The sequence below is a fragment of the Patagioenas fasciata genome, chromosome 3, assembly GCF_037038585.1.
Source record: "Patagioenas fasciata isolate bPatFas1 chromosome 3, bPatFas1.hap1, whole genome shotgun sequence".
Lineage (NCBI taxonomy): Eukaryota > Metazoa > Chordata > Aves > Columbiformes > Columbidae > Patagioenas > Patagioenas fasciata.
In genome coordinates, this window is record NC_092522.1 from 86,859,717 (window position 1) to 86,887,334 (window position 27,618).

The 27,618-nt window shown below is 44.0% G+C and overlaps 1 protein-coding gene and 1 long non-coding RNA gene across 4 annotated transcripts in view; one reads left to right on the top strand and one right to left on the bottom strand.

Annotated features, from left to right (window-relative positions):
- The first annotated feature begins 290 nt into the window (after positions 1-290).
- The window catches only part of BACH2 (BTB domain and CNC homolog 2), a 192,508-nt gene continuing 165,180 nt past the window's right edge, over positions 291-27,618 (top strand). For 2 of the 3 annotated variants that reach the window (XM_065835248.2, XM_071806754.1), the window contains exon 1: positions 291-842. The gene's annotated coding sequence lies outside the window, so the exon portion shown is untranslated. The remainder of the gene's footprint in view (positions 843-27,618) is intronic. The other variant, XM_071806753.1, reaches the window with a different exon arrangement.
- Positions 24,441-26,247, bottom strand: LOC139827752 (uncharacterized). Its single transcript, XR_011738675.1, has 3 exons — positions 26,130-26,247; positions 25,400-25,923; positions 24,441-24,728 (listed from the first exon to the last, which is right to left on the bottom strand). It is a non-coding gene; the product is annotated as an uncharacterized lncRNA (long non-coding RNA).

Genomic DNA, 27,618 nt, shown 5'->3' on the forward strand with positions numbered 1-27,618 from the left:
CTGCGCATGCGCCGCTCCGTCAGGACGGGGGAGGCGGGGCGGGGCGGGTGGAATGCCAGCGGCGCCGCTATTCGCGGAGCGGCCGTACGCCGCTTGCTGTGCGTAGGGGCCGGGGGCGGGCGAGGGAGCGGGCGGGTGCTGCGCCGTTGGCGTAGCGTTATTGTGAATGGAGCCGGGCAGCGGGGCGGGGAGGATGATGTCAGCCTGCGAATGTCAACAATGTAGCGATTGAGGGGCGGGGGCGGCGCTGGGCCGGGGCGCGCGAGGCGGCGGCGGCGGGCGCGGGCGGGCGGCAGAGCCGGGCAGCAGCGGCCGCGGCAGCAGCGAGCGCCGCCGTCCCTCCTCCGCCGGGCTGACACCGCCGCCTGCCCCGGGTGCCGCTCCGGCAGCGACACAGCCCCGCGGTGCCGCTGCCGCTCCCCCCGCCTCCCTCCCTCCCACTCTCCCTCCCTCCGCTGCGGCTTTCTCTCCTCCTCCGGCCCCCCTGCCAGCCCCCTCCCTCTCTCCCTCCCTCCCTTCCCCCTTTATTTTTCTCCGCAAGACTTTGGCTCTGGAAGCAGCTGGTTCAAAGCAATCGCCATGTGATGAGCGTCTGGGTCGGGTGTTTTTTTTTCATTTGGGGGGGGGAGGGTGCAGGTTTCTGACCGCAGAGAAATAATAAGAATTTCCGAAACAACAGCAGCAGCAACAACAAGAGCAACCCCCACTCCCCAAACCTCCTTAGCCGTACCAGCCTTCCCCCCCCCCCAACCCCGGGCCCGCTCCACCCCGCCCCACGGCCTCCCTCCCGACCCCCAAGCCTCAGCGAGAGGGGCGACCCCCGAAAGTTGCGCGGAGGCGAGGTGAGTGCGCCTGTTCCGCGGCTCGGCAGCCCCCCGCTGGGGAAGGGGAAGGGGAGGAGGGGGCGAAGTTTGGGGTTGGAGGCTGGCCGGGGTGGGGGCAATGTGGTTTTTCTCCTCCCCGCGCAGCTGTTGCGCGGGGTTCGGCGGGGTCTGCACCCCCGCCGCGGCTTTTGCAGGAGCGCTTATTGCTTATTCCTTAAAGTGGGAAACACGCACGTTGCGTAACGCGGAGTGCGCGGCGGGCGCCCAAGTGTGCGTGTGTCCGCGGACGCGTCCCTGCGTGGCTGCCCCGACCTCCGCACCCCCGCTGGGCGGGCCGGGAGCCCCGGGGCGGGCGGGTGGGTGCCTCGGGCAGCCCCGTCCGGGAGGGCTGTCCCGAAGCTTTCCCGCGGCCACCTGCAGCCGCTCGGGGCAAGCGGGGACCGCGCCGCACCCCCGATTGTGTCCTATCTCCCCACTCCCCACACACACACCCCGTTTTTATAGGTTTGGAGAGAGATGTGAACTCCGATAACAGTTTCTTGGATCGTTAAAACATAACGTGTAGGCAAGGCAGCGCTCGGCGAAGACGCTGGCTGTCATGAAAGACGCTAAGTGTGAAATCATGCCTCTCCTTTTGTGGAGCAGGCTATTTTTGTAATGCAGCGGGTGTCTTGCTTAAAACGCTTCAGTTATCGTGAGATCATTGTACCCTTGTTGCTGAAGCTCCAGCAGCTCTGGAGTAAACCGCGTTTTTCGTTCTTGGAGAATAAACGTGAGGCAGGGATGGCATCTTACTAGAATTACTCTTCAGGATGTTGGAAAGACTGAAAAATTACTGTGTTACTGTTTGCTCTAGTTAAAGCCGTGACAGTGTTTTTGTGATGAAAGCCCATTTTCAAAGACTTTGGAACTGTCACTAAACTTGTGCATGTTTTAATTTGGTATTCTGGGGCTCAAGCTAGAAACAAGTCATTTTTTTCGGGTTGGGAATTGTCAGAGATTTCTGCTGCAGATGGTGGAATGCACTGCAGTTTTAAGAGGGTGGTGGTGCTTGGGTAAATTGACTTCTTCAGGTATGTAAATACTGAAATTTGAGATAATTGTGTTTGATGAGATGAATAGAAGTATAAGGTCGCGTGTTAAGCTGTTGTCTATGGGGCTGTTGTAGCAACAGCCTTAGGATGGTGTTTTAGGAGTCTTTATATCAGACAGATAGAAATAAAATTCCACTTCAGATGTGGGCTTGTTCTTTTAGAAGCGGTGTTGCCTTTTGTATCCACCCGCCTGGCCCCCACCACTGGTATCTGGACACTTGTTCAGCAAAACGGATCGGTGTTGTACTTCTCTGCGGTGTATTGAACCTGTGCTTTCAGCATCGTTTTTCACATTTGACCCTCCAGCTTCAAAGGCTGTTCAGAAGGTGCTCCGCAAGAAATGGAAGGAAGCCGTGACTAATTGGAAAAGTAGAGGATTGAAAAATGAGGATCATAGGTCTAGTTTTTCTGTTAGTTCACTCTGTAACACTGGAGGAGCCATTCATACTGATGTATGCCAGTACACTGAGCTGTCAAGTGGGCAAGAAAGGTCCCTGGTGATTTTGCAGATAGGGTGGTTGTCAAGATATTTGGAGATCTTTTGCAGAAATGCTCAACAGAAGCAGAGTGTGCATTTCTGGGCAATGCTGTGCAGCTCTGCTGTGTGATTTGTGCTTAAACAACTAAATATTTTGAAAACTTTTACAGTTGTGAGGATGGGATGGGAGAGGTGCACACTGAAGGTGCACGACTGATTCACATGCTGACAGATCCCAACTGGTTAATCATCAGCGATTGTTTACGCCCAAATGTCTCACACTGGGAAGCAGTGCTAGGACAGGTATTCCTAGTCCTTTTCTGACCTGGAGGCACATTTTGAACATGTGTTGCTATTAATGTCATGCACACTGGCAGGATGCACTGGTGGTGTAGGTGGGACACCCTTCTCTCTCTCCCTCTTTGTTTTCTGCCATTTATTTTGCAGCAAGAAAACACTGGTAGTTCCCTCTTCTGTGCTGAGCATGAAGGAAAGTTGGAGATAGCACCCAAACTGCTAGCTGAGAATAAAGGTCCAGATTCCAGTAAAATAGGCATTGACATGGTGCTCCTAATATGAAGAGATTCTGGTAAATCTTTGACTTTGCATAAGGCCTCAGAAACATAGTGAAATTAATGAGTTTAATAAAAACACCATACTGTACAACAATCTTGCATATCTCTTTCTCTGTGTGGGTAATTAATGACATAGCTTAAAAAAATGCTGTATAGATGATGGGTTGTGTGGAATACCTGACAGAAGTTGCTTGCTTACCTTTGCCTGTTTCAAAACTTTCATTGCTTGATTTTCTATTCTGAAGTGCAGTATCTATTTTTCTTAACAAGGCAACAGTGTGGTTGCTAATTAGTTATTTTCCTTAAGGTTTTCTCTAAAATATCGCAAGCCATGGAAAAAAAAAAATCAGTGATCGTATTTTTTTGTTTGTTTTAAAAACCCAAGAAGAACAAAAAGAGTTGTTTTGTCATTGTCTGCCAGTGATATTCTTTTTGGTTAGGACTTCACATACACGCAGAAAAAGAGGAAACCTCTAAGAGTATAGCTAAGAGACGTTTACAGCACTAAGCTGAAAAATGAGTTCTGTAACATTAATATATGCGAAGTAATCATTTCGGTAGTAATGACATTTTTATGTAATAAACTGTTGGCGTAAATTGAATAGCCTTTATTGTGTGACGTGAACAGAGTCTCTTGTGATTTTAATTTAGGTAGTATGAACATGGTTTATATATTCAAATCAAAATGTATGTGCCTTCTTACTCGAAGGAATGCCCTCTGAATGGCTTCTCAGTTTACAAGTTGCATGAACATACCTGTAGTGTTCAGCAGATCTGAATTACATCTGAAGGCATGCACGCTTCTGTCTTTCACCTCTGGGTCTGAATTTCCAGCTCGGCTTATTTTGGGTGTGATGGTCATATATTAGTGGTTTCTGGATTGAAGTATGTGTGTTAGGGGAAATGTATTAGTCGTTCCATTAATGTGTTGAAGAGAATGGATTTAAACTTAAAGCTTTTCTCTAAGTCCAAGGTAGTGCTGCTGCTTTCAGTGTTCCTTCTGACTACAAATGCTTTAAGAGAATGTGGAAGAGAGTCTTTCTGATACTGCAGTTCTTTACTGATATTTGAGTTGCATAAATGATTTTATTGTAGTAGTTGAATGGACAGTAGATTTATACCACCAATAACTCCCTAAGATTTTCCACAATAGTGATCAAAATGCTTATTTAGCTTTTTTTACCTTTTTTTTTTGGTTTCCTTTAAAATTAGCCAAAATGCATTAATCTTGGCAGCTGCCTGAATATTACGCATTCGGTTGAAGCTTGCATCAGGAAGATGTAAAATGTATTAACATAGCCAGCTGAGTTACAATGTGTTTGTTTTGTGTTTTAGTTAGGCAGAAACATCTTTGTAGTGGATTGAAAAGAGTGTGCCGCTCTTGGGCTATGAATTCTAATTTTAAAGCAGGCAAGAAATGGAATGCATACAAATGCTTTTGTGGCCAGTGATGGACTCCTGAGTTACCAGAACTAATGGTATTGATCAAAGAGCAACCGCATGTCCGGAATGGTAAATGACAAGGAACAAGGGAATAAGTTTGGAAAAACCCTTGTCCTAAAAGTTTACATAACTTGGGTCTGTCAAAAATTGGGCTCCAAAGACTCCTCTGCCTGACTGTATTGATCTTTATGCAGAAAGAGCCACAGCAACAACCGAGAGAGCAGCAGCTGTGCTGCGCTGGCATCTCCGCAGATCAATAGACGTGTCCCTGCTTGGCTTGAAACAGGTTGTCTGCAAAAAGCTCTGAATGCAGTGGGGGCTGAAGGGCAGTTCCTGCGTGTGTGAGGGGGCTGCCAGCTGTGGACCCTCTCCGAATGGAACCCCTCGTCCCTTCCCCATCTCCTCTGCCTCTGCTCCCCCTTGGCTGTTTACGCCTGCTTGGTGCAAACCTGCCCTCAGAGCAAGCTGCAGCGCTTGAGATCCAGTGCCTGAAAGGAAGAGGAGAAGGAGGTGATGGCTGCAGGGGTAAGAGGCACTGGGACCTGAGGTACGCTGTTTTCTTTTTCTTTTTAATGTGAAAGGTGATCTAAAAGGCGTCGAATCCTCCCAGATTTATTTCCAAGACCTGTAATTTGCATACAGCTTGACCCATAACTTTCTCTGCTATTATATCAGTGGAACGGAGGCTTGAAAAACTGTTAGGAATGAAAAACCCATGAATTTCCAGTTTACCACTAATAGGAGTTGAAATGGAAGCTGGAAACCTGTGGTTTTTTTTTTTTTCCTCCGGAGCTTTGAAAACACTCAGCCAGGCTGTGATGGGTACATTTGATTTTGGTGCATAGGTTCAAAAGGAGTCTCCCCATGAAGAAAAACAGGAACTGTTTACAGCTTGTCACTTTGCAGGGCTTCTGGGCTGTGGAGCAGCAATTTTGTTTTTTGAAAAGAGGAAAAGCAGCTATGTCTGTTTAAATAAACAAAATTACCCTTGAGACTTAATCATTAATATTTATTATAGCTGACCTCCACTGAAGGTTTTTTCTTTTTTTTTCCTGCTTTATTAGTGATCGCTTTAAAATTTAAACCTGAACTAGGAAAACAGGAACTGTAGGTGTGGAGGTGTTCCTTCACCCCAATTTGCATGCAGCCTGTTTTTTATTTAGTGGTTTAGGTGTGTTCGGTGTATGTGAGAGCAATTGAACATGTCAGCAGTTTCCTACAAGCTGCTCTTGCTGACTCACGTGTCTGGTGCAGCTTGGAGCTCCCCTCGCGATAAACTGTCCACAATAGGAGGCACAAGCAGAGAGACCGTCAGTGCTGAGCTGTTGTTCAAAGGTTATTTTCAGTTCTCTGGTCACTGCTTTGCTATGGTTTTTCTTCCCCAGGAATATAAAAATACACATCAGGCTGCCGTTCTGCTAGGTGCATGGCGTAAAGTAAGAATTAATTGCGCTGTGGTAGAGGTTGTGCTCGAAGTGCATCGAGATGCTGTGAGTGTTCAGCGTGACTAAACCTCTGGAGTTTGTTTTGTTTCTTTTTTTTTTTTTTTTTTTTTTTTCTGTGAATGGGACGTAACAACAACAAAAAAAAGCCCAACCCCAAACCCAAGCATTGTTCCCAGTTTGGTTATGACAAGTCCAGTGTACAAATCGTGTTTTCCCTTTCCAGTTGCAAGCTGTACAGTGTTCTACCCTCCACCTCTTTTTATGGCAGAAATTTTCTTTAAAGCCAGCAAGAAATTACAAAATTTTAAAAACCTGGTTTTACCTATCTTTAATTTTCAGAATTTTGCTGTTTCTCTGTCTATTTTTTTGTCTCCCGTGTGGCAATAACGCTGGCCATTAGTGTGAAAGGATTCCTTCATTGGTGTGAAGATGAAAACTTACGCTCTTGTACAACTGCTTCTTTGTTTACAGACTCTGTTATGATTACTCATAAGGATCCTAAACTGATAGCTTCTGCTGACTGATGATTTTTAACTGATCTTCTTGTTGTGGTTTTTTTATTTTCCCTCCTTTCTTTTTCCTTTCTTAGTTGATCACAAAAGACTTTTAACAAACTGAGTGAATTATCCCTCTGCGGTTCCGGATTTACTGTCACAGAGTTTAGATTCATAGTCCTCTTTTCTGTATTTTTCTTCTTTTTGTGGAATGGGGAAAAAAATAAGCGTTCTCTGAAAGTGTAATAAACAAAATCAGCTGGTATAAAACAGACTTTAATAACAATAAGGTGAATTCTTGTCACTTGTTTTGTTTTTAGTCAACTACTTCGACCAGTAATGAATAGAAAACCACATTGGGAGCTTTTAACACATGAAGAAAATGGGTGTTCTTGGTTTCCGCCAATACAAATGACTCACCAGTATCAGTAGGGTTTCTATTTCTAATAATAAAACTGTGGAAGACCTTTAAAATGTGTGGGTTTGGCCCCTACTCTTAGTGAAAGGTTGGAAAATATTACTTTGAACTTTTATCCTTTTTTTTTTTTCTCTAAACTTATGGAAGCTTTAGTGATTTGCTGTGCAACAGTGAAAGATCTCATATCCTCTAAGAAAAAAAAAAAAAACAACCAACCTAATTGTGCTACTGCTTGCGGTGCTAAAATCTTCACCTCTCCTATCTCCTCAGTGTTTCGGGTTCCACAGCAGTGAGTATTGCCGACGCGTAGCCTCGATGTAAGAGATGCGCATCTGGAAAATGTGATCTATTTATGTCGAGTGGGGGAAGACTTGGCACACTGCCCCGTCTTGCCGAGCTGCCGTTCTCCACCTCTGCTCCACGTTGATGGAGGGAGGACAGTAAGATTATGGAGTGACCTGTGTTGCTGTTTGAGCTGGGATCAGAGGATCCGGAGAGGAAAGTAAACAAAAAATAGGAGTTGAAGAGTAAATGACAACTGCAGGATGTGTCTGTCATTACCTAGGAGGAAATGCACGTCTTCCAGTACTGAAAGTGATACTGAAAAATGGGCAAATCAGAAAGTGATCTATTAAACTCCTATCTTTCTCTCCCCCACCCCTTTTTTTTTTTCCTTTCTTAATTTTAAGTAATAGTTTTCAAATGTGCTGGCATCTTTTTAGCTGTTTACCTCTGAGGCTGAAATCCTTTTGTAAAGACTGCCTTGTGTTCAGTGCATGCTGCAATTTGTTTGAAACTGTACCTTGCAGAACTCGAGGTTTTTGTTCTTACAGAAGCAGAACATACCCTCCCAACTGTTACAGTATATCAAATTTTAATTCTTTTATGCAAAGTACTGTACTTTTAATGGTAGTCCAATCAGTATCTCCTGATCTGCTGCATTAATATATAGTGTTTCTGCCTGCTTTCAAGTTGCCTGTGTTGTTATAAGATGTAAAGACTATAAATGAGGCAGAGCTAGTCTTTTTTTCCTCGTTAGAGTGAAAATTCCAACATTTATGAAACATCCATGTTTACTTTCTCTGTTGTTGCAATATTTATACTAGTAAGTTATTCCTTATAAGGATGCAATAGTTCTTTGTTTTTTATTATTCTATTTTAAAAGTAAAGTGTGCTTTTTACAAAATCCTATTTGGGGCAGATCCTCAGTAAATCTAGACCTATCCCAGCTCCCTCAGTGTCAGCAGGCATTTTTTTCCCACTAAATATCTAAATATATTTATGTAGTTAATTTGTATAACCAGACTGTGATGAAGAATATTTGTCTTGTAGCTCCTTACTGGGAGAGGCGCACTAAAAATAGAGACGCAGAAGCCTGTGGAGATATAACTTTGAAACATATGAAAATCCAGTTGTTTGTTACATGGCACCAATAAGAGAGATTTTACTATTTTCAGATTGGTATAGCAGAAAAGGCCAATTTCCAACTTCAGGGATTTGTTTATGGACAGTTCTTACTGAAGTTCACAGAAGAATAATGGGTAAGGACTGCAAAAATACACTGTCAGTGGTTATTCAGAGTCCAGGAGGACATAAGTTGAAATCAGAGCACTGAACCTGTCCTTAGAAAATCTTCCCATCTGAAGTGTCATGAGGGTTGGGTCATGTCAGATGAAAAAATGGCTAAGTCTCATCCATGTTCTGAGCTCTGCTGACTTGGAAATGGGACTTGTGTCCAAAATCCCTGAGGGCTGGACCTGTGGAGGGCAACAGAGGCTGTCGCTACTGAATTTTAAGACTGTGATTCTGCTCTGCATCGTCTCTTCTCCTTGTGCTAGCCCTGGCATCTATCTCATTCCACAGCAGAGCCGCCCTGAGAGCTAAACTGGCGGAAGATTATTCATTGTGTGTAGAGTTAGTTTTCTGCTGGTTGGGTTTACCACAGAGTCTGCCAAGGACCTGGGTAAGGAATCAAATTAAACCAAAATTTGTTAAAAGACCTATAGCCAATCATGGGACACAGCCCCCAAAGTGCAGTGGCCATCACAGCGTTGTGCCCCGTCTCCTGAAGGTCACTCTTGTCTTGCTTTGCCACGTGGTGGTACTGCAGGAAACCATTAGCAGCCTGTGCCCAGCCTGACCTGTAGCTTGGCAGTAAAACCTTGGAGCCAGGGCATGAGAGGTTTGGACGATGTAATTTTGGCTTGTGTTTGCAACAGACAATTGAAAGAAATGTTAGAGGAAAACAGAACTCAATCAAGCAAGCCTTCTATGTTAACAAAATGCAAAAGTACTATGTTTTGCAAATATTCTAATTACTGTTATTCCCACCTGATTCTGGTTGCTCCTGGCGTGATGTGACCCGGTCATGTCACCTATCTCCCAGTTGCGATGAGCTCTTATGAATTTAGGTTTTAAACCTAAGTTATAGCTGAGGAGATGAGCAGACCTGGTGACTGTGGCAAGGTTTTTGAACCAGGTGGCTGCAGTCCTAGACCCTCAGGTCTTCCTTGCAAGCGTTTATCACTCCGGGGATGATGACAACTATGTGTACTTAGAGATGTTGAGTAACGGGATCAGCAGATGATCAGAGTGGCTTGAATTTGCTCAGGTGAAGGAGAAAATCTAAACTCATCCTTCATAATGAGAAGGTGAAGTTATGAGCTGGTAACATCTTGTGCTGCTGTGAAAGCAGGAGGTACTTCTTGGCCATGCACTTGCTGGACTTTCCTGAGCTGATTCAGCTTTCCAACCTAGCACACGTCAATTTATCATTTTCTTAGCCCCGGCTAATTTTCTAGACAAGTTGATGAGTAAGACTGTAGGTCCAAAGAGCAGCAGAGCTAAAGCATGGGAAATGGTAGGAGCAGTGGGGTCATAGAGCCTTTGCCTTTGTGTCAAACCCAGATCACCTCAAGCTGTCTTGTGTGTCTTTACCCTACATGGCTGCTGGAGGTGGGTGGCTGTTGTTTGGAAGAGGGACAGCGCTGCCCCCATTCTCCTGTGTTCCTGAGCAGCACTGGTGATGATTTTACTCAAAGTTGCATGCTGGCAATGTGTAGTGGGCAAACATTTGGCCAGAACTTGACTAGCAAAAATCAAAGTGTCTGCAGACATTTGGTTATGTCCTGCTCTTGAGCTGGGAAACCTAAATTCTGATTCAGGTCAGCTTAATGTACCTGCTGTGCCTGAGGTATTAATACTTATATTAATACTTCTATGTGCTGAACCTGTAACCTGCCAAATGCTTCTGTCTCAGCCATTTAACTTTATTTCCAATCCCTTCATTTATTCCTGTAACTGTTGTTAAGTGTGTACTGAGGGGAAGCGTGGCACAGACTTCTTTTTAGAGAAATCCAAATTAATTGATGATGTGAAGTAATAGTGAGGCATGTCAGTGAACTAATCCCAGTGTAAAGCTCACAGTAAATTATAAAATTGTTGTGTAGTTTGTCATAACTGGAAGTTCACAGGCAGTGCAAATATAAGCACTCTGCAAGGAAATTTTTTGTTTGTCTTTTTCCCCTTCTTGTTCCTCTTCATTTGTCTTATTATTAGACTAAAAGTAGAGTTGGTGATTCATTCAGTAATCTGTTTCTTGGACAGTTAGTCATCTGCCAGTTTGTGTTAACTTTCCACTTTGTTCAGAAAGTGAGTAATGCTTAATGCACTAACCACCAAATTCCAAGCTTAAAAAGCTGTAAGCATCACTCAGATTGTCTCCAAACTTTCTCTCCAATGTTTTTACCATTCAGTAAGATCAAAGCAAAGGTCTGGCATGCGGTGTTGTACAGCTGCAGTCCAATTGTTTTGTCTAGTCCCAGTTACTAAAGCAAAACACAAGGTTGTAAATGTTATACACAAGTTCTGTTGTATACCAACCCGTGTGTTACTTAATCAGTGTAATGCTTCTTGTTTTTCTTTGCAGCTCCTAGTTTCAACAAATAAATACTGCCTCCTTATTTCCCTCCCTTCCTCCCTCCCTCTCTCTCCAGACTGCCATGACTTTGTTAATTTATATTGTTCCCTACATCAACAAATTGTGATGCTATCAAGAGTAATTTAGTGAAAATAGCTTGCAAGGAAAGCTAGAATTGGTATTAGCTGCCTGCTGCAAATATTTCTGGTGCTTTTCATGATCCTTTTTGGTGGGAAAAAAAATGATTGTGCTGTTGAAGTGTTATCTATACAGAACTTGAAGCTATAAAGCCTTCCTATAGCGATCGGGTAGATATTTTGTTCTCAAGGTGATGCCAGTCATTTCTGAAGATGAATACAGTACTTGTTTGAATCACTTGGGAATTTTTTAGCTACTTTTTTTCTTTCTTATGGAAACTGGAGTAGCATAAAGAGTAACAAGGTTAGTAATGTCACAGGAGAACTTTATAGGGCCAGAGTCTTTACAGTCTGCTCTGAAATAACATGAAAGGGCCGGCAACCCCATACTCAGCAACAAAGGAATGAGCACAACAAAGGAATTGAAAGTGCAGGAGAGACCCAAGTGCTGGAGCGAAAGGGGGGTGGTGGGTATCGTAAGTGGGGTGGTAAACAGGTATCAAAAGGGGTTTGCTTGGCCCGATGCTTTGCTTGTTCCTTCTGCAGGCACCTGTGTGTCATTCCCCCCTTGCCCCCCTTCCCTCCATTTCTTGCAGCGAAGTCATTGTCTGTGTGTGCTGTCATCTTGTGGTGCAGATGTTTTTAGGGTGTCCCCAGTGCCACAGATCTGTAAACAGGCAATGCAAAAGCCAGTGGATGGGAAGGAATTGCCTTTGTTTGTAGGGTCTGTAGGCAAACCCTGGCTGCCTCCTGCCTTAGAGTAATGGGGTCAAAGCAGAAGTCTGTCATGCTCTGCAGTTGTCAGAATAAGAAAAAAACAAACAAACAAATATGTATCTTGAGGAAAAGGTAGGGGAAGATCCATTTCCTCATTTCTAGAATCCAATTCCAGTCCATTTAAATACCTAAAATGCCCTGGTAGCCATGTTCCGGTGTGATAAATTATGACTTCTGAAAGGGTTTTCCTTGCAGTCTGACTTTGCACACCAGTGAGTTTGAATAGTTTGGTTAAGCTTTGGACATACAGCCATACTGTGGATGCTTATGTGAGAACCAGCCTTTCAGATTTGCCTAACCTGATTGCCCGCAAATTTTTCCAGCATCAGCAGTGTTAGTTAATGCGCTTGCCTCTTTAGGCTGATTGTAACTATCATATTTCAAAAATTACATGTTTCTGGTTCGGTCTTGGTTTCAGCTGTTGAGCTATATTTTTCAGGGGCGATGCTGGATCAGAGTTTGAAAATTTCTTGGATACGTCTGCTTCTTAGTTGGCTCAAGTATGAGTGGACGGACCTTTTACCTGCATTTTTTTGAAAGGCATCCAGTAACCAACCTGAATGAGTGCTGCTCCCCTGCCTGATTTCAAACAAACAAAAAAAATAAACCAAGTAGGATTGCCTACAGAGGGACTTGGAAGTTGTACTTGAATAGCTTAAGATACTCTAAGATCAGCACATTATGAAATTCCTCTCTTGTTTTCCAAAATCAAAATTTCCACCTTCCTAGGAGGCACTGACCTGATGGAGGCCGCCCTGCTGCCCAGTGTGGTTGGTGGTGCTGGGGACTGTGCCGCTGACTCCCCCATTCTCAGTGAGAGGGATCTGCTGGTAGGTGCCCGGTCAGCAGGGCCATCAGCTACCCCCTGCTCTACCCCACCCTACATAGGGTGTCTGTGCCCACACCAGCATTGCTTTTAAGCGTCTGGTTTAAACTTTCAGAGCATTATGAAGCAGCTTACCACCTTGGTAGTTTTGGGGTGAGGGGAGGAGATGAGCAGGGGCTGAGGTTGGGGTTGCAGCTATCAGGGTGGTTTGGTGCGCTCTGTGCATGTGTGGCTCAAGCAATGGCCGATTTACTGCCTGAAGTTGGTTTGGATTTTTTTTTTAAGGAAGTAATCTGCCCAGAGGTGGGAATTGATGCTGTTTCACTGGATTGTAAGTAAACCAAAACTGCAAGGAATGCCTTTGCTTCCACCCTTTTGCTCTTGATCTCTGATGGTCAGTGCCAGGTGACAGACCTTGAGTGCTGAACTGATGCTGGAGGAGACAGACACCTGCCTTTCACAGGGCTGTGCAGTGTTCAGGGATCGCTTAATCGCTGGGTTTGGCACTTCAGGTTTCAGGGCATCTGGATGGCGCAGGGGAGGCTGCAGGATTTATGGCTGTACTTGCTCTAGCACCTGGCACAGCTGCTTGCTTTGGTTGGTTGACTATGGGCTGAAGGAGAGATGACCAGGCACCTGAGATGTTGTAGTTGTTGAAACCCAGATAAGAGGGCAGTGTTGACTGTTGCAAAGCTGAACTTGTATTCAGGATGTTTTTATCTGAGGGATTTTTGTTTTGTTTTCTCCTTTCCCCCCCACATCCCCCCCATGCATACTTTCCGTTTGTCACCTGACTGTAAAGTTTAGGACATTCCCATGAGGACAGGCACACCACTGTTGTCCTCCTGCTCAGAGAGGTGCCGAGGAGGTGCAGCCAGGTGAGGGTATTTATAGAGGGGTGTCTCCTGCCCTGACTTGCTCTGCAGGTGCACTGCTCAGGCGGTTAGAGAAACCGCGAGTTGAAATGATCACTGGGGTGAAACAGTTTACAAATAGCTTTTTTCAGTGTTTGTTTTTAACCCCTCCCCTGGTGTATTGGTGAGGCTGAAACGGCTCGAGGAGGGAAAAATCGTTGTTGCAGAATACGCAAAGCACCCCAGGAGTTTCCAAGGGACCCTTGGAAAGAGAGTTGCTTTCCTAATGGCAGAGATCCTGCACCTCTTCCTTCCCCAAGTCCCACTTGTTCCATTTTGCTCCTTTCTTATTTGGGGTTTATGGGGGTAAAACCTTTTCTGTGGCTGCTTTTTTTGTTGTTTTTAAATTGCACGGGAGATTGCATATATATATATTTTTTTTTAAGGTCTGACAGCTGATGAATAGATACCAATAGCAACGTATCTGAAGCTGGTGGAAGCAGGGTGCTATTCTGGTGCCTGCAAGGAGGACTCCCCCCTCAGCCAGGTCCTGCTGCCAGACACTGGCTCTTGGTGTCCCCAGCAGCATGGTCCCTGCCACCCGGCACCTTTTCTCAAGGCATTTGGCATGTGCCCTTTTTGCCCTAATTTTAGCTTATCACGGAGAAGTGATCTCAACATCTGAGCACAAGAGGAAATTTAGACGTTTCTCTCTCTTTTTTTTAATTTTCCTAACCCGTGGTCAATTGCTTATGGAAAATTCTGGTCAAAAGGGCGAAATTTCTTTGCTGGTTGTTTAATGTCAAAACCACAGCTCCAAATACCCGGGAGGTGCTAGTGGCAATGCCCTGCTTACAGCCTTTTTCCAGTGCTGTGTAGGTGTGGGTAGGTGTGCGAGAGGGGGAGAAAGGGAAAGGGCACGAATGGGATGCAGGGGTCTCTCTTCCCCCTTGGGCTGCTTTTCTGGTTTGTTTTTTAAATTAAGAAAAAAAGAAAGCAAGCCCGTCTGCCTGCAAAGTAGGTTAATCATTGCAGAAAGACTCGCTGCTGATGCTCCATGTGTGTATTTTTCACACGTGTGCCCGTGGCTGCCTGCGCACTTTGCGGCGGGTGCGGTGGCGCTGGAAAGTATGTGGGAGCGCGTCTGCTTCCTTCGAGGCTGCTACAGGTGGTCGGGGAGGGTGGGGGGTGGAGGAGGAGATGCTTGGGGCGAGGAACGACACCCACATCCTCCGATGGCGCGTGTTGTCGTGTGCTCCGAGCCGCTGCCTCGCCGACAGCCCGGCGGCAGAAGGTCGTGCCTGCGGTGCTTCATCTTTGCTCTCACTGATTTGCTGTTGGAGGTTTATGACTAAGGTTGTGGTTTAATATGCCCTTTTTTAGTATGTGAAGTGTTTAAAATTATCTAGCATTGCATTTAATTTTTTTTTTTTTGCCATGGCCTTTTCTGCCTTCAGAAGTTTCAGCAACTTTTAGAAGGCAAGAAGCATAACTTTATTTTAAAAGAAAAAGTTTTCACTGATTGTTACTTGTTAGCTGTGAGTATGCATTTTTTGCCTTTCAAAGATGGTTTTTTTGAGATTAAACAATTTCATGGCCTTCAAGGTCTAAACATCTAATACAAACTGTTGGCAAGCCTTACAACTAAATAAAAAGGGAGCTTTATACCCACAGTATGTGAAGAGATTCTTACTCTCTTTAGACAAGGTGCCTGTCGTCTTCAACTGTACCCCAAAAAGTTTGGTGTTAAATTTGCAAGTACGGATTTGTTTCCTTGTAACTTTGAAATCTTTACTTGAGGACCTGTTAGTTTTCATTAACTGTGCAGGTGCTGCTTGATGCCTCAGATATTTGTTGAGTGTATTGCATGTGTGCTCATATTCCCTTGCATTTCAGATGTAACTACCAAGTTACACTGCTGTCATGCTAATGGTGAAGAAAAAACTACACGTTAGCATGGGGAGGAGGTGGGAGTGGAAGGCAGTGGACGTATACTTACATGTACATCTAATGGATGTGACAGCCTTTTTTCTTAGCACATTGTGCAGCTTTAGTACCTACTGATTACCCCTTATTTCATTTCATGTCCTGTTCCACTACAGAGCGGGATGGAGTTTACCTGCTCTTCGTATGGAAGGAAAGTGTTTTCCCCACTGAGGTACCTGGAATATCTCATGGTTGACTCGAACTCCAAATGCTGTGTTCCTGGTGACCTCCTGCAAATTGAGATGTCAAATGTAGCTATTAAATATCAAGCGGAGGTGTAGAGCAGTCTTTCTGATATTTGTGCTGTCTCCTATCTCTTTGTTGATTGGGACTGCAGCAACAGGACCCAACAGTATTTCTAGGTTGTGAGTTTGACACTTTTGAAAGTGTTGATAGATAACCATTGTGGAAGTGTTAAGGCTTGATACATGGTTTGAAAAGGAATAACTGCATGGAAGTCTAATGCCCCGGTAAAGATGTAGCAAGATATGTGAATTGTTAGCAAAGTTATACAGAATTAAATTGATTTAATTTCAGAGATGGTCATTAAAGTCTTACAGCAGTAAGTTCATCTCCTGCAGAAAGACTGCCAAGATGTTGTTTCTTGTGTATTATTTGCCTTGGAATTGAGGTGGCTGGGTTTTGTAACCTTGCAGTCTGCTCACTGAAATCCTCCTATGGGTGAGATCCTCTGGGTGTCCCTCCTTGAGTGATTACTGCAAGAACTCCAGGAGCAGCTCAGGTAGAAGGTGCCAGTCCTTCTCTGCATGATTTGCTGCTCAGTGCTACCTTGGAGCTGCCTTGTTCTTGGTCCTGGGGGCTTGGCAGCTCCTGGGGACTTCACCCATCTCAGTGCCACCAGGGTAATAGATGGTCTCTGCACCAGTAGAGCCCTGCACCTCTTGGATGATGCAGTCCATGAGAATGGCCCCTAAATTGCTCAGGAAGCAAAGACTTGCCACCCTGGTTTAGGGGCTGTTGCAAAAGGGAACAAGGTGAGGGAGGTTGAGTTGAAATAGTCATAAATGTCATGTGCAGCTGCCAGGCTGGAATCGTTGGATTAGAAAACGAGACAGAAGTTGGTGCAAAGCCAAGAAGCAGCTGAGGAAAAAGAAACCCAGAAATTGCACGAAGAGTAAAAGGGAGAAGACAGTCAAAGCCCTGTCCTCTGTCACGTTGGAAAGGGGATCAGAAAATTAAAACTCCTGTGTCAGAATAGGTAATGCAGCAATTAAAACACATAGCTCTTCCAAGCTGCTGCTTTCTATGCAACCTCATTTCAAAATTAACTCTACCCAAAAAAAGAGCTGCTTGCATACGGGAAAACATGTTTTTGACTAGAAGATACAGTAAGAAGATAGGGTGGGGCATACATGTGCTTTATTGTATGAAAGCAAAAGGAGAGGGTATGCTGCAGAGCAATGTAAATGAATCCATGTTATTTCTCTCCCCCTTTCAAAATGAGTTCAGAAGGTATCACACTTTCAAGGCACACCACCAAGGCTTGAGCAGTTGGTGTGAGAGTTACCATGTGCCATTTAAACGCTTACATTTTACCATCCGTTTGGTGAAAGAGACCTAACAGTTGCAAGAAGTTTTAAAACATTTAAATCCCCAAAACAAGTATTTAGCTCAGCACATGGAACTTTCATTCTAATTAAAACACAATTGTAATGTATTTTCATTTTTTCTAGAGGTCCTACTGGTAGACATAAATGAAACAGATCGAGATCTCTGTGTGATTGCAAGCTGTGGCAGAAAAATTAGCACCACACTTTCCAGTGGAAGCAGAACAAAAATGTAAAGTCTGCCAATTAAATTGGAAACAGCTCTTAATTTCCCTTCTCCTCCTCCTCCCCCGAAGGATGAATGGCTTACTCTTCTGGATGGAACTTTGTGTAATGACTCATAGTTTTATATGGATTAGTATGAATATGTAGGTGAGAGAGATGCTGGCATCTGAGAAACTATATATAGTGTCTAGGAGAAGTGTCCTGGAACACAGAATAAATGAATGTTTGATCTCTTTTTCTTGCTGAATTAAAGGAAACATAAATGCACAATATCTTCCTCCCTTTACTCCCTCCCCTCCCAGTTGTGCTCAGCAGATAGAGAGGAGGCTTATGATGCACAGAGAATGTGCCTGTGTTGATGACTGAACTCGTCACTGAAATAGGAGTATCCCCTTTGCCCTGTGTGAAATACATGTGGACAGGGCACCAGGAGCCAGAAGCTGTGTAGACACCAGCAGTGAGTGTGCAAAGCTTCTGTGGTGCCCTTCATGAGGTGGTTATTCTGTAGGTTTCCAGCAGGGAAAGAAAGGCCCTTTCTATGTCTTTTCTCCGTGCCTCTGTGATCAGACAATGCTGGTCTGTAGGTTACTACGGCAGCAGACAGAGGTAAGAGCATCACACACCTTGCTCTTCTGGTGGCACCTGAACATGACTGTGTCACCGTCATACCTGCTGCTGGAAAGCCATAGGTAGGGCAGCTGTATTTGTGCTCATGACTCTGCAGTCATCTATAGGTGGTAACATAAGCTGAAAGTGTGGGCTCACATGAGGCTTTTCCAGAGGACTGTGAAGTTTTCCATCTCAAGGCTTCTGGTTTCAGCCTCTCCTCTCTACAACCATGTACTGTGCATCCACCTGCACCGTAATAGCTATTAATAGCAGGACTAGGGACATGATCATCCCCCTGTGCTCAGCACTGGTGAGGCTGCACCTCAAACACTGTGTTCAGTTTGGGCCCCTCACTACAAGAAAGACATAGAGGTGCTGTAGATGTAGAGAGTTCAGAGGAGGGCGATGAAGCTGGTGAGGGATCTGGAGCACAAGTGTTATGAGGAGCAGCTGAGGGAACTGGGGTTGTCTAGAGAAAAGGGGGCTGAGGGGAGACCTTGTCGCTGTCTACAGCTACCCGAAAGGAGGTTGCAGCATGGAGGGTGTTGGTCTCTTCTGCCAAGTAACAAGTGACAGGATGAGAGGAAATGGCTTCAAGTTGCACCAGGGAAGGTTTCGATTGGACATTAGGAAACATTTCTTCACTGAAAGGGTTGTCAGGCACTAGAACAGGCTGCCTAGGGAAGTGGTGGAGTCACCATCCCTGGAGGTGTTTGAAAGATGTGTAGATGTGGTGCTTAGGGACATGGTTTAGTGGTGGGCTTGACAGTGTTAGCTTTACAGTTGGACTCTATGATCTTAAAGGTCTTTTCCAACCTAAATGAGTCTATGATTCTTTGACTCCAATAAAACCCCTATCAATGAAGCATTTGGGTTAGACAAAAAAAAAAAAAAGACAATTTTTTAAAAAGGTAGTTCAAATGCAGCCATTTCACTGTGTTGCTCATAAACAAAGCTACAACAGTTTAAAGTGAAAAAAGTAATGGGCCAGTGAATTGTGGTAGAGGAGAAATAGGATCAAACAGACAGGAGAAGGTGGGAATATGTTGAGCTGGCATTGCTGCAGATACAGGCAGTGAGCCCTGTACCCTTCAGTGTTCTCTTTTCTTCTTAGTGTGCAGCAATGCCATTTGCTCCTTGGGGAAAATGGTATTCTTTGTGAAGTCTCCATTAAGGGCAAAAGAGAGTGAGAAAACTGTTCTTACATCCTTGTATGACAGTCATACCTTAAAAATGACCTTATGTAAGAAACTGCCCACTTTGAGCAGTTGTCCAAAAATCTGATGTAGCTGGGTCCTCCTTTTTAGGTTGCCTGCCATAAGCTTACTTTAGCATTTAATTGTAGGACTTTATTTTTACATCTCAGACTTGCAGACATTTATTGTGCTAGCATAACAGTTGTTATTAGGTAGGAAGACTGAAAATTCTGAGGTCAGTTCTGAGCTCCTGGCCTCTGCTTTCCCCTTGGTGTGTGTTGCTGATCTTCTCTGGGAGGACCCTGACTGTGGAGTCTCTTCAGTTCTCTGTAGGAGACAACTTTGGTTTTCCCTTCAAACAAGATGCCACACAAAGCTTACTCTCAGGATGCCAGGATACCCTGGGAACATTTTCTGGAGAAGGGGGAGTGCTTTTACGTTAAAAACATGCAACTACCAACAACAAAAAAGAAACAGCCGCTTCTTATATAAGTTGGGGGAAATCCCACAGTGTCTTCAGAGAAGTAGATTTATTTGGTCATGTGCAGTATCTCAGACCTCCCACCTTCAGATGTCAAGGAGGTCTGACTTCCATTTTAAAACTGGTACCTGACATGGAATAGAGTTTTATTAAAATCTTATCGCCTAGAAACCCAAACATGGAGAAATCAAGAATTCATGTCGTTTGGTGTAATTTCTTGAAAAGAGATTAAAACTCCAGTGTTTATCTTGGATCCCCACTGCAAGGAGCAAGAGGGAATGATAAGGGTATTTTATAATTAATGAGCCTTTCTACATATGTTCCTTGTGCCTCTTGCCATTTAGTAGTCTCAGTGACCTAGCTTTTTATTTAATTTTTCTCTTGTTGGCATTCTCATCAGTAGTCTCCTGAGATGCAAAAATCTGCCTTCAACCAGCAGGTCTCTTCTTGGCTGTGAGGATGTGGGCCAGTGTGCTGTCCTTGGAGTCCACCATCTAAGTAGCTTAGCACTGCTGTCCCATTCCTACCATTGCTTCTTTTGTTTTCCGCTTTGGCACAGAACAATTCCTACAGTACATAAAGCCATCACCTTCAGCTTGAGAACAGGATCCAGGTAAGATGGGGGTAGCGTTACACTGCGATTGCCAGCCTAACTGAGAACAGGTGAATTTGGGTACTGGAGGAGTCCAGCCACAGTACTGTTCAGGGGGAGCCAGGTTTGCAGCCCAGGCTGGCCGCCATGCACAGGGCTCTGGTGGTCCCAGCTGCGTAGACCTGACCAACACCAAAACAAAGGCCATAGGAAGAACTCTTCAGTTGCCTTTCTCTGTCCTCAAAAGAAGAGAATCCCAAGGAGAATCCCATGGTTCCTGGCATTTACATGTGGAAGACAGCAAGCTGGGGGGAAACCACTGTATGGACCAAGCAGCACAATATGTTGCAATCAGAGTTCTTTTCCTTTATGGATGTGTGATTTTTATGGATAGAGAGGGGTTTGGCTTAGGATTTGGGACTGATCCTTTATCTAAGACAATGTGAAGAACATCTGATACTAAAGATAAGCAATTTATCCTTTAATATGGGAGCTTTCTCAGTGGGTGGCCGGCCATACATGGCACATCAATAGCTCTGCCTCCCCTGGGGTTTCTCCTTCCAGCTGCAGACCATGTGCTTGTGAATGCGTATGTGCGCGCACTCACCAAGGAGGTGGGGGGAGTATTTAACCAGCTGCAAATCAGTGAATCAGTGTAGAGAAAATGATTTCCCTGGGGCAGAGGAAGCTGTGCTGGAATGGAGGCTGACTTTGGCAGGCCCTGCAGTGGTTCAGGGAACCTGTACCACCACCCTGCAGTGGCTCACCTAGGCTGGAGAAGGGACTCCCAGTTGTGAGGTGCAGTGAAGGAGTCCTAGGTGCTTTACAGCCGCTGTGCAACCATTCCTGTTGTTTCTTCTGCCACTTTGACCAAGGTGCGGAAGGGCTAGACAGGAAACATGGGTACAGAGGACTGGAGCATGTCTGTTAACAACCAGAAGTTAATAATTGTGTGCTGCAAGTCAGATGACAGCTCTCCAAGGAGTGGAGCATGAGTAGAGCATGCTTTTGCTTTTCTAGCAGTACAGTTTATGCTTCTTTTCCTGCCTCTCTCCTTACTTGGAGAGTAGGCAAAAGTCATCTGATCGACCTGCTGGAGGCCCTTCTTCTTGCTTTTGCCCAGCTGAAGAGGCAACAGTAGAAGTTTCCCTGTTCATTCCTAGCTCTTCCTTCTTGCCTGTTGATGCCTGAGCAAGTTTGGTCTATACTGGTCTGTTTTACTTACATATAGCTATATATATGTATATATGCATATACATATATATATATGTACGGTCTATCTATGTAGTAAATATTTTTTGTTTTTCTCTAACCCCTGGGTGCAACACACCTGTTTTCTACAGTGGTGTGTACCATTTAACTAATTGTGCCTAAATGGAGGAAGTAAGCGAGTAGATGGAGGGTTTTAATTTTGCTGAAAGCATTCAGGAAAAGCAGCTGGATTTCTATTCTGCATATGTCCCTGTTCCACCCCATGCTTGACTAGTTTGGGAAGTGCTGTGGTGAGCACCCAACATGGTGAGTTCTGTCACGTGCATGAGCTCATCACAGAGGCTGCAGAATGAAGCGTGCTTAAACATCTGGGGCAGAGAAAGTGGCTCAGCTTCATTTTTATGGAGGAAGCATCCCAGTGAGTAACCCAAAGGAGTGAGGCTCTTGCTGACAGCTTGGTGCTCTGGGCCATAAGCATACTCATGAGAGCTTGGTTTCTAGCAGGATGAGGGGAACAGAAGAGACAGGATGGGGTAGGTTTTCCTGTGATTGAGCAGTGTTTGCCTTCTTGAACCTTGCCCTGAAGTGTCTGTAGCTCTGTTGTCTGAAGCTGATGGGGGGATGAAGCATCAGTATGCTCTGAGAAGACATTTTCTTGTGTACATTATAAACTATTATCATACAGTTTCTATTAAACATTTTCACTATTTCCTCTGAATTATGCATTTGGAAGTCTTTTAAAGAAGTGTGTAAGTAAAAAGTACCACTGTGTGGGGAGCACTTAGCTTCTACAGAAATGAAAATCAGCAAAACTAAATGCAGTGCATTGCATCTTCCTACTAGGCTGTATCCAGTGAAATCTGTAAGGGGCTTGCCGTTGATTGACAGGGTCATAGATAGACTGCATTGATCTGTCCAGATTTAGGGCCCCATCTCTTCCAAATGGAGTAGAAGAATTACAGTGAACATTAGCAGAAAAGCTGACATTCATGTATGGGACAGCTAAGATCATGCTTTCAAGCTCTGACCCAAATAATGAAATTATTTTCAGTGTGGTTTTTTTTTTAGTGATTATTTGCCTGGCAAGGGCGTTGCTTGAAAGTCACCTGCTCATAAATATGGACAGTATTATACTGCTCTGAATAACTTAGGGTAAAGTTGTTTCAATATGTTTCCTCTTGGATCCTGAATACGAGGAAGGTACATCCGGCGTAGGCCAGTGAAAAGAGGAGGATAACTGGCCTAGATACGTTTATGTAAAGAAATCCTCCCTCCAGTATAATGCTTCTGGTAGGTCAAGGGGACAGCAGAGAGTTTGGAGCAGGTCATAACATGGAAGTAAAGCATGAATGTGACCATTAGCTGTTGAGTCAAGCAAGGACTGTACCCTATTTTGTTTCTGTTGCGTATATTGTACTTTTCATTTCTTGGAAAACAAAACAAAACAACAAACAAACCCCATATGTAGCCATTTTAATATATTGGACCTTTGCTTGGTAATATACCATCTTTCTGGAAAAACCTATGCATAGTAGCATTGTTCTAGTGGGTACAAATCCTTGCTTGGGCTACAAGTGCATGTTTTGGACAGGACATGTTTTGGACACTGCGCATGGAATTTTATATAGCCATTGTCCTTTTTGCTTCTGTGGGTAAATTTTCTACTGCTAAAATATCAAGCTACAACACTGTCCTTCATTGTTAGACTCACTGACCTTTGCCTTTAGTTGGAAATGGGGCAGGAAATCTGTGTTTCCTAAAAGCTGCCTGAAGTCACAGAAGAAAGCAGTATCCCTTCTACGAGCAGCATATGGAATGACCTCTGGGTGCAAACAGAAATAGCCAGCCACATGAAAGCTGTACGGAGTCTTGGCTGTGGGAAGTCAGCGATGATGAGATGCAAATAAACAAGAGGGAACTGGATATTAATGTTGGTGGTGTCAGATATGTAAACTCATGTAGGTTGCAATAGTTCTCTTATCAGGATCTGCAACCCATGTCTTATCAGAGCAAGTGTGAGCCCACGGTGCAGATATAACATGTGCTGCGTTGAAGGCGAGATCCAGTTGTGGGCAAAAGAAAGGTGATCTGACAGGGAAGGGAAATTGAAGTTGTTGCTTCTTCCTTGGCTCTTGGACTGGGTAAGAAAACAAAAAGGAATCCAGAATGGTGAAGACAAAACATCTCAGCCGCTCTTGCCAGTTGGAGAACTGCTAATAGTGTTTGTAGTCTTGGAACAAAAGGCAACAAAACAAGTTACTTAAGAAAAGAATCTATCATTCTGACAAAAATAGAGCTTTCAGCTATTTTTTTGTCTGAGCCTGTGTTTCTCCAGCCAATCAATCCTGTTACTGAATAAAACTCTGGAAATCAACTTAACAAGATTAATGTCTGTAAATATTTGTAAAACCTATGTGTGGTACAGTCTCTTTAAATGAGATTATGTTGTGTTTATAATACTAACTCATATTTTGTACACAGTCTGGTCTAAAATGTAATAGTTTTTGTTAATTTTTCTTTCTTGTTTAATTTCATGCTTAAACCAATAAGTTACAAATCTGCATGACTGCCCACTTATTGTTACTCTCAGCATAATGCCACTGAGTCACTGTGCATGGACTCAGATTGCCATAGGGTGTTAATACTTGGTATTTAAGCAAGCATGTTTATGTGAAAGCTGGCTCATCAGTCCATGGAATGCAGTGTTTACTACGTGAAGTTCAGTCTAGAATGATTGCAGTTAGGAGATGTAGTCTGTGATCATTAATAATGCCTGGAATTTGTGTTCCCTTTTTCAACGGTGTTTGGGAAATTATCTGCTTAATGTGGGAAAATAAATGCAGGGAATGTACATGGTAGGCTTTGAGAAAAGGGTTTTTGTATGCATTTAATAAAGTCGTCTTAAAATATTATTTTTCTTTCCTTTCCTTTTCTTTATCCCAATGAGTATCTGGTTTTGTCTATGCTTTCTCTTGACTGTCTTGTTTAACCAGAGAATTTGGGATTATGAAAGCTAATGATTACCCTCATAAACTGAAAGATTTGTTTTTTCCTGTCGAAGTTTATTTCTCATGTGGAGTTTCTTTTTTTCATGGTGAAATTTTCCTCTGTGGCAGAAAGAACCCCAGGGAAACCAACATCTGAAATGCCATTTCACCTTCGTTTATTTTACTAATGTGTTTTCAGGTAGTTAAAACACCCAGAAATTTACTGGCAGCAGCACTTGGTGGAGTGTGTTTTATGGAAGGAAAACAAATAATGAAGAGGCTGTTAGTTTACTAGCCAAGTGTCAGCAGCAACCTAGTTTTAATTTTTCATGGGAGAAGCATCTCTGTGGTTCTGCAGACTGAGATAGAGCAAACTTCAGATTGGAAATCAGATGAGTTTGTCAGTCAGAATAACGGTATCGTAGAGCTACAGGTGAGGAGTCAGATAGCACTTCATTCTTTGCAAAACACAGATGCACGTTTTTTATGATGTACCGCTCTTTCACACCAGCAGTATTTATTGCTTTTGAACACAGTTGCTTCTGACCAGGGTGATTTTGTTAGTTGGTTTTCTGTTACTGCATTCACCTGGAATATTCAAAGGAATCGCTGTTATTCAGAGACCATGTCTAATAGCTTAAGATTTTGTGTTTCAAGTGGTATTTGTATGTCCATGTATCATTTATGAAAAACATTTGTTTTCCTTTTTCAGTGTATGTATTACAATAAGAATGTAGGGAAAAGGACTGGAGGACATAATAGTTATAAATATACTTTCATTTATGTTCTCTTATTTGATGATCTCCTGTTGATCTTTTGCTATCTATTCAAATAATGTTTTAGTAAACAATAGCAGTCTTGTAGAGAATGTAGAGGAATATGTGTGTGTGCAAGAGGCTTACATCTTTTTTTCAAGTGCATTAGACTTCTTTAGATTTTAAGTACTTTGCATTATTCTTAACAGCGATAATCATGGAGCATACTGAGATACATTATACACATATAATTTGTTCTTGGGCACCAGTATAACATACGTGGGTGTCAACTGCGTAGTGCCGTGATTTTTAACCAATTTATGATAGTTTTGTTCTGCTGCAAAGCCTAAGTATGCTAGAATCAGAATTGCCACCCACTTTAAATGTTGTTGTTAGCAGATAACATTTATTTCAGTCACTTTAAAATCTTAACATTATGAAGTGGTTTTAAAAGGTTTATGTATTTTTAAAGCCAGTTTTATATTCTGTTTGGATAATACCTACCAGCATTGGCACTGGAGATCATTCTCCCACAACATGTAACATGGGTGTAGAGTTCCACTGCATTAATGAATTAATTCCACTGAGGTCTCCGACGTCCTAAAAGAGTAGGGTCATCCCTGTCAAGTGTCCAAACAGGATATAACCGACTGAACAGCAGTGTTCTCTCAAAGCTCTCCTTGATCCTCTGGATGGAGTCCAGGGAGCCCATCACTTCGAGGAATACACGTGTCGGACCATATGACCTTATGTAATGACCACGCGTGTGAGAAGCCCAGAGGGCAGGTAATCCATGGGATGTCCAGTGGTGATGCTGATGAGTTCCTGTGCCAGAAAGGTTTGCAGCTGGCTACCTCATGGTTTCTGCAAATGGCATTCTCCAGCTTTTGTTTGTGTTCCTGCCTTTCCTGTATAGTGATGAGGCTGAGAGAATGGGAAGCGTGGCTCATGTAGTCCACGCAGAGATTTCAGAAGGAAGCTCACAAGGCTGTGTGGATTGCTCCTATTGCCTCTGGTCAATTCTTTGGCTGAAATTAGGTTGAAGATTAGAGGAGAGAATACAGCCACAAGCATGTACACACAAGCTTACAGAGCAATGAACATACCCAGAGAAACTGCCCACAGTAAAACTGTGTCACATAAGCAAATATATCACAAACATTCAACACCTGCTTGTTATGTTTATTTGGTAGGTTACCCGGTATTGCTTAAGAGCTTAAGTTAAAATGCTTACCAGTGCTGTGCTTGATCTTCGGTGATCTGCAGAAACAAACAGGCTGAACTTATTCACCCCTTCTTCCATTTCTGTATGTGTAAAATGGAGGCTGCTTGCCTTCCCGGGGCTTAGGGAGGATTAGTTGCTCCTTACGACCGGCTTTGGAGAGGAGAAGCCCTAAGCAGGGTGGCGTGATGTATGTCTGCTCTGATGGAGATGGGAAGGGAGGAGCGTTAGCCAGTGAGGATGGGGTCAGGAGAGCCCCTGCGTGGGTGGAGGGAAGGCCAGGCCACCAGCGGCCACGGGGCCACCAGAGCTGCCTGGGGATGGCTGGCTCTTCAGGGACACCTGCAGCCGACTCTTCAGAGCAAGCAGAGTGAGACAAGCAGGGGTGAAGTACACGAGCATTTCAGTAAATACGAGCACAAACCTGTTTGTTTTAGTCAGTCTGAGAAATGAGCTGTGCCCAGGATCTGCACATGCTGGGCTTGCAGGGTGAGCTCTGTTGTGGGCATGTGTGTATGCACATCCCTGCATCCTCGCCTCCCTGTGTCCTCCCTGTGCGCATGCCCTGGGGTAGGGGATGCTGTCTTTGAGCTCCATCACACCACTTTGTGCCTACCAGGCCCGGGCCTCCCCTGAAAAGCCTGCCAGGAAAGGAAGGCCTCGCCGCTTAGCATGATCAGGCTAGACATGAGGAAGAAATTTTTTACAATGAGGGTGATGAAACACTGGCACAGGTTGCCCAGAGAGGTGGTAGATGCCTCGTCTGTAGAGACATTCAGGACCAAGCTGGACAGGGCTCTGAGCAACCTGATCTAGTTGCAGATGTCCCTGCTCATTGCAGGGGGTTGGACTAGATGAGATTTGAAGGTCCCTACCGACTCAAAACTGTTCTATGATTCGTCACAAATTTGGTGTTAACCTGGAAAACCGTGCTCAGTGCCTGCTTCCAGACAAATTCAAAACCTGGTTCAGGACAAATTACCCTCACGTAGCAGAATCAATGACACAAACGCTTGTTCCACATCCTTCGGGATTTAACTCTATGTAGCTGGGCTGGATAATGGCCAACAGATAAAACGAGGTCTGAAACTGGGCTGCAGAGAGCTCCTGCGCTATGTAGGCTGAAGGGGATGCCCAGGCACATCCCTGCCTTCCAGAGGACTCTGCACATTACTTCAGATTTCTGTTTGGTTGTGGTTTGGTTTTTGTTGTTTTGTTTTGTTTTGTTTTTTTTTTTTCCTTTGTTGATGTTGCTTATCCCTCCAAAGAAGACAAATGCTGTAATATTAAAAGGTAATTTTATAAGTCCAGGGAGAACATACTTTTTCCTTGGTGAAAATTATATTATTATTCTGTAGTAACTACCATGTAGGAATTTATTTTCTTCAGGTAATGACTTCATGGCTTGATACAATAAAGTAATAAAGCTCTGCATGTTGTGTGTAACCCCTGTAGTATTTCAGGTCTGTGTTAGCCTTTATCATGCAAGAATAGCAATTGC